The following is a 7,071-nucleotide window of genomic DNA, read 5'->3' on the forward strand; positions in this document are numbered from 1 at the left end:
AGCTCATTCATTGCTGGTAGGAATGTAAAGTGGTACTTTGGAAGATTGGCAGTTTCTTAAAACAAAACAAAACTAGCTATACTCTTAACACCCAATTCAGCCATTGTACTTCTTGATATATATCCACAGGAGTTGAAAATTCTTACAAAAACTTTGCACATGATTGTGTATAGCAGATTTGTTCATATTTGCCAAAACTTAGAAGCAACCAAGGTGTCTCTTAGTAGGTGAATTGATAAATAAACTGTGGTACAGCCAGGCAATTGAATATTATTCAGTATTAAAAAGAAATGAGCTATCAAGGCATGGAAAGGTATAGAGTAATCTGAAATGTATATTACTAAGTGAAAGAAGCCAATTTAAAACAACTACATATTGTATAATTCCAACTGTATGACTTCTAGAAAAGGCAAACTATGGAGACATTAACAAGGTCCAGGGTTTAAAGGGAGGGAGGAATAAATAGGCGGAGCACAGAAGATTTTTAGGGCAGTGAAACTAGTGCGTATGTTACTATTGTAGATACATGTCATTATAAATTTGTTTAAATCTATACAGTGTACAACACCGAGAATGAACCCTAATGTAAACAATGAACTTTGGGTGATAATGATGTCAGTATAGGCTCATCAGCTATAACCAATGTACCATTCTGGTGGGGGACATTGATAGTAGAGTAGTGGGGAGGCTTTGGGAAGGGGATAGGTCAAAGGCATATGGAAACTCTGTACTTTCTGCTCAATTGTGCTGTGGACTTAAAATTGCTCTAAAAAGCATATTTAAAAAAAAAAAAAAAAAGCTTGATGTGTAGCACAAGGCCATGTCGTTATGTTAATTTTTTTAAAGGAAATTATCAAGATTGCAAAAATTATCAAAAAACTTGTTTGTATCTTTGTTCCAAATTGATTTGTGTTAAGGTTCAGTGAAAACTAAAATAGTAAACATAGTTGAGCAAATAGGCAGGAGTTATGAGCATATTCTGAATGCTAAAGACACAAATTTCTTCTCCCATGTGGTATTTGAAAATGTTCCTCTTCTCTTCTTTCCATCTTTAAATGTGAGTGCATTCATCATTCTCTTTTATTTCTTCACATTTTCCATCCATGTATGTTTTATAAACGTAATGGAGCCAAGAACAAAAGCATTAATCTATTGGTAGACTGATGTGGGACAATTAATTAAATCTTTAGGATCAATTTCTCAAACCTCACACTCAGTGGTGGGTTCTCTATATCACTGATGTTTTCAAGGTTTAGACCTGCCTATCTAAAAGGTTTTTAAAAATATGTCCAGCTTCTGGTTATATTCAGTGCTATCACAATGGGAAAATAATTCTAGATGAGGACATTAAAAAATCTCCTTTGAACACCTAATTTTATTCCTTTAGTTGATCAGAAGCCTGTTAGTAATTTTTTTTAATAACTCAGAGGCAGCAGCATTGTATGAAGTTTACACGACCCCTTACCTCGTTATTTTCTAAGTTAGAATTATACCACCGTGTTTCTTTCTGACCCTAGGATGAAGTATGTTTGCTACTTCTCTCAGACCTGCCCTGTCACTCTGGTTATATTTGAGTCCGGGATCTGGGAAGTGCATTCCTGATATATTCAGAGTCAGCCAGTGTGTAACAAAGGATGAGATCCATTCCAAGGTCAAATGTTTTGATGTCTTGATGTGTTTTCTTCTCCAGAATAAAGAGGATAAAACAGACTTGGGAAAATTCTAGCCTCTAGGGTTGTACAAACTGTACCCAGACTGGGAAGGAAGCATTATTTTTACAATGCTTTCAGATTGGATCACTTTTGCATGGTTCAAAGTAAGATATTTTTAGACAACCTTAGAAAACTTAAACTCTGGTTACGAATTGTCTTCATGTTTATGGGAGGCTTTCTGCTCAATCATAGTTGAAGTCTTGGTTGTATTTCTCTCATCTGTGAGGCAGCTCCACTGAAAGCGCAGAAGCCTGCAGTGGTCAGCACTCAGATACTGGTGCTTTCTTGAGAGTTTTTTGGCCTCTCCCTGGAATGGTACAAGATTTTACAGTTGGTAGTGTTATGACCAAAATCTGCTTATCAAAATAACTGCAGAAAATCTAGAGTAAATGGCTTCCTTAGTATGTTGAGTATCTTTGTTCATCTATGACTTGATATATACAGTTGCTGACGATCATCCATGGAATAGATAAGTGCTGGAAAAATACATGGAAATGTTTACCTAGCTCACAAGAGGAAAAGGTGGCCAAATGTTTACTATCTACAAAGTATATTAGGACTCCCATTTTCCTAGCAACTCAGTCCTACACCAATATTTAAAACTGTTTATAAAATGTTTAAAATTTAAAAATGTTTAAATAGAATCATCCAGGTACTAGAAGAGGGAGGATGAATGTAAGGGGTTTTATGGTGAAAAAAGACATATTCTTGTTAGTTCTTCACTCTGTGAATAAACTAAATTATTTTCGAGTATTTCATTTTTAGCATCTGAAATATCCTTTCACGCATGTCACCGAATCATCCTGTATTTTGAATCAAACACTTTGAGTAACTTGAAAAGTGATATAGAAACAAAACCTTAGCTCCTTTCCCAACTCTTAATATTTTTATCTTGGTTCCTGGTTAGACTCTTGCCCTAAGTGCCTAAAATCCAAGGAAATACCCCCTACCCCAACATTCTGCTTAAATGTGTTTGCCATTGACCAATTTATGTATGGTTGAGCCCACTCAAGGCAGTTGCTCCCCTTTCTTCCCCCTGTTTATATGTGTGCTGCTGAGTAGCAGAAATAAATGATGTAATTAAAATGAGGACCATATTATTTTAAATGCTCCTGAGTTAGAAAGTTTATTTCATATATCATTTCATTATGCGTGGCTTCATTGGACTTCATAGATACTGTATTTTTATGGATCAAGAATGGTAGCAGCCCTATGTTGAACAAGTCTATTGGAACCATTTTTCCAACAGCATGTGCTCGCTTCATGTCTCTGGGTCACATTTTAGTAATTCTCACAATATTTACAATGTTTCCATCATTATTATGTTTGCTATGGTGATCTGTGATCAACGATCTTTGATGTAATGATTGTAATTTTGGGGGGATGCCACCAGCTTTGCCCTTATAAGATGGCAGTGTTTAAAGGACAAAGGCATGTGTTCTGACTACTCTACCAACTGGTTATTCCCCTGACACTCTCACTCTCTCTCTCTCTCTCTCTCTCTCTCTCTCTCTCTCTCTCTCTCTCTCTCTCCCCTCAAGCCTCCCTATTACATGAAACAGAATAATATTGAAAGTAGGTAATGTAATAATCCTACAATGGCCTCTAAGCATTTAAATGAAAGGAAGAGTCGTATGTCTCTCACTTTAAATCAAAAGCTAGAAATGATTGTTTAGCAAAGAAGGCATGTAGAAAACCTAGACATATTGTGCCAAACAATTAACCAATGTGTAAATGCAAAGGAAAATTCTTGAAAAAAAATTAAATTTCTACCACACTGAACACCCAAGTGATAAGAAAACTGCAGCTTTATTGCTAAAGTAGAGAAATTTTTAGTGGTCTGGATAAAAGATCAAGCCAGTCACAATGTTTCCTTAAGCCAAAGTTAAATCCAGAGAAAGCCCTAACTCTCTTTAATTCTATGAAGGCTGAGACAGGTGGGGAAGCTGAAGAAGAAAAGTGGGAATCTAGCAAAGATGTGTTCATGAAACTTAAGGAAAGAAGTAATCTCCATAAAATAAAAGTTCAAGGTGATGCAGGAAGTTCTAATATAGAAGCTGCAGCAAGTTATGTAGAAGATCTAGCTAAAATGATTGATGAAGGTGGCTATGCTAAATAGTAGACTTTCACTGGAGAAGAAACAGCCTTATATTGTAAGATGATCATCTAAGGCTTTCATAGCTAGAGAGAGGAAGTCAGTGCCTGACTTAGAAGCTTCAAAGGACAGGCTGACTCTCTTGTTAAAGTCATCAACTGCATTAGACACTAAGTTGAAGCCAATGCTCATGGACCAAAAATCCTATAACCCTTAAGAATAATGCTATATGGACTCTGCCTGTGCTTTATAAGTGACAACCCATCTGTTTAGTACAGTTATTGAACATTTTAAGTCCACTGTTGAGACCTGCTCAGAAAAAGAGATTCCTTTCAAAATATTACTGTGCATTGACAATGCACCTGTTCACCCAAGAGCTCTGATGGAGGTGTACAAGGAGATTAATGTTGTTTTCATGGCTGCTAACACAATATCCATTCTGCAGCCCATGGATCAAGGAGTAATTTTGATTTTCAAGTCTTATTATTTGAAAAATACACTTTGTAAGACTATAGTTCTCATATATATAGACAACAATTCGTTTAATGACAATTAAAAACCTCCTGGAAATGATTCACCATTCTAGATGACATAAAGAATATTCATAATTCATGGCAGGAGGTCAAAATAGCAACCTTAACAGGAGTGTGGAAGAAATGGATTCCAACTCCTTACTTTGAAGGGTTCAATGTAAACTCACCAACTGCTTTAGTTCCTAGAAACTTGAGTTAAGGAAGTAACTGCAGATGTGGTAGAAATAGCGAGAGAACTAGAATTAAAATTGGGTTCTGAAGATGTGATTGAATTGCTGCAATCTCATGATAAAACTTGAACTGATGAACAGTTGTTTCTTATGGATGAAAATAGAAAAAAGTTTCACGAGCTGGACTGCACTCCTGCTGAAGATACTGTGAACATTGTCAAAATGTCAACAAAGGATTTAGAGTATTACATAAGTTTAGTTAATAAAGCAAGGACAATTTTTGAAAGGACTCCAATTTTGAAAGACATTTTATGGTAAGTAAATGCTATAAAAAATGCTACAGAGATTTTTTTTTTTTTTTTTGTAAAAGGAAGAGTTAATTGAAGATGCAGACTTTATTGTCTTACTTTAATAAATTGCCACAGCTACCCCAAACTTCAGAAAACACCAACCTGATTAGGCAGCAGCCGTCAACAGTGAGGCAAGACCCTCCACCAGCAAAACGATCATGACTCTTTGAAGGCTCAGATGATTGTTAGAATTTTTTAGCAACAAAAAATTTTTAATTAAGGTATGTGCATTTTTTGAGACATAATTCTATTGCACACTGAAAAGACTACAGTATAAACATAACTTTATATGCACTGGTAAACCAAAAATTATGGTGTGACTTGCTTAATAGGGTATTTTGCATTACTGCCACAATCTGAAACTGACCTTCCAATATATCCAAGGTATGCCTGTATAAGAAAAATGTAATATATATTTTTTCAGTTTCTGATCTGTGGATAGAGGCTTGGTGCTTCAAAAATGTTTGATTTGGATAATGCTAGGGAAAATTACATAGTACATTTCTTTTTAAAGTGGTACTGTTGTTCTCTCCCTTTTTGCTCCCACAGAATATCTCTGTGAATGCAATGGATTTCCTCATTCTCAGCCAACTTTTAAGAATAGAGGTCATTTGCATAATGCTGATGTGTAGTTGCAGTTTTTTCTTTTTGGAGGCACATAGAATTCTCATTCTTTGCACACTGCTTTCCTCTTCCTCTTCTCTCTGTCATTCCCAAAGAAGATGGTCTTAATAATTTAGATCAAGGGAGTCTTCACAAGGTAGCCTCCAAAGAGCTGAGAATAGCTATGAAGGAGAACAGAGAGGGAGAAGTGACTGAGTCTTTCTCTTTGTACTGGAGAAAATAGCATCTTGGTGATGTGATGGTAACTCCCTCTCTCATTTATCTACCTAAGGGCCCTCTACAAGGATCTTTCACTGCCTTGGTGAGGATCTATCAAAGATCCACCTTTTCTTCACATTCAGATAAAAGCATTATCACACCTGAAAAATTTGGCCCAGACACAGTTTGGCCATCATCTCTTTGAGAAAACATTTGGCAAACTTTCTAGCCAGGCCCTCCTTTGGGCACCCTAGTCCCTGATACCTACCTCTGCCTTAGATAATATAGTGTTATTGAAATGATCTGATATGTTTACTATCTCTGTATTCCCAGTCTGTATTTGTTCGTTCTCATGCAGCTATAAGGACATACCCAAGACTGAGTAATCTGTAAAGGAAAGAGCTTTAATTGACTCACAGTTCCACAGGGCGAGGGAGACCTCAGGAAACTTATAATCTTGGTGGAAGGAGAAGCAAACGTGTCCTTCTACACATGGTGGCATCAAGGAGAAGCGCAGAGTGAGGTTGGGGGAAAAGCCGCTTATAAAACCATCAGATCTTGTGAGCACTCACTCATTATCATGGGAACAGCATGTAGGTAACTGGCCCCATGATTCAATTACCTCCCACCAGGTCCCCCACACAACACATTGGGATTAGGGGAACTACAATTTGAGATGAGATTTGGGTGGAGACACAGCAAAATTATATCACAGTCCCTAGGATTTTGTGATCTTCAGGCACTGCAAAACTCCAGGGTAACCATTTACATTTGTAGTTACCTTAAATTTGTGTATTTCTCACAACACTTTTCAGGTGGATGGCAGTAAAACAGCTTGAGGGAGGGAAGGCACTTTGTTTCTTAAAATGTCAGTATTAGGGCTGCTGACAGGGTTAATCTTCTTTATTGCTTTGTCCTTAGAGACAGTATAGAGCTTGACAATGAAAATGAAATTTGAAAAAAAAAAATGTTTGTAGGATAAATAGATGAATGAACATATTGTGCTCTCAATATGTGATGTTCAAATCAAATGAAGGTATGCTTTTTTCTATAGCATTCCAAATCTATCAAACATGTTCTCCTTCTGAATACTTGTTTTTCCAAGTGGCTATAAGTGCACAGACCCATTTATAGTTTTCTGCACTTCTGAGTGTGGCTAATAGAGTTACCTCATCTCAAGCGTTGCCCTTTTTTTTTTTTTTTTTTCGTGTTTATCACATTCCCAGGGCAATAACCCATCTACAACAAACGCCATAACTTGAACTGGCTTCTGGCATTGTTAAAAACTGATCCAAGTTGGCCTCGAGTTTCTGTCTTAAAATGCTAGGTTGTTAGAACACCAATTATGGTCCCCTTAGACCAATTAAAGCTAGTGTTGTTTTAATTAGT

General features: G+C 36.6%; 1 long non-coding RNA gene across 1 annotated transcript; it reads right to left on the reverse strand.

Moving 5' to 3' along the window:
- Positions 1–1,355: 1,355 nt before the first annotated feature.
- Positions 1,356–5,313, reverse strand: LOC104657194. Its single transcript, XR_747252.1, has 2 exons — positions 5,228–5,313; positions 1,356–2,019 (listed from the first exon to the last, which is right to left on the reverse strand). It is a non-coding gene; the product is annotated as an uncharacterized LOC104657194 (long non-coding RNA).
- Between the last annotated feature and the right edge of the window lie 1,758 nt (positions 5,314–7,071).

The sequence above is a fragment of the Rhinopithecus roxellana genome, chromosome 3, assembly GCF_007565055.1.
Source record: "Rhinopithecus roxellana isolate Shanxi Qingling chromosome 3, ASM756505v1, whole genome shotgun sequence".
Taxonomy (NCBI): domain Eukaryota; kingdom Metazoa; phylum Chordata; class Mammalia; order Primates; family Cercopithecidae; genus Rhinopithecus; species Rhinopithecus roxellana.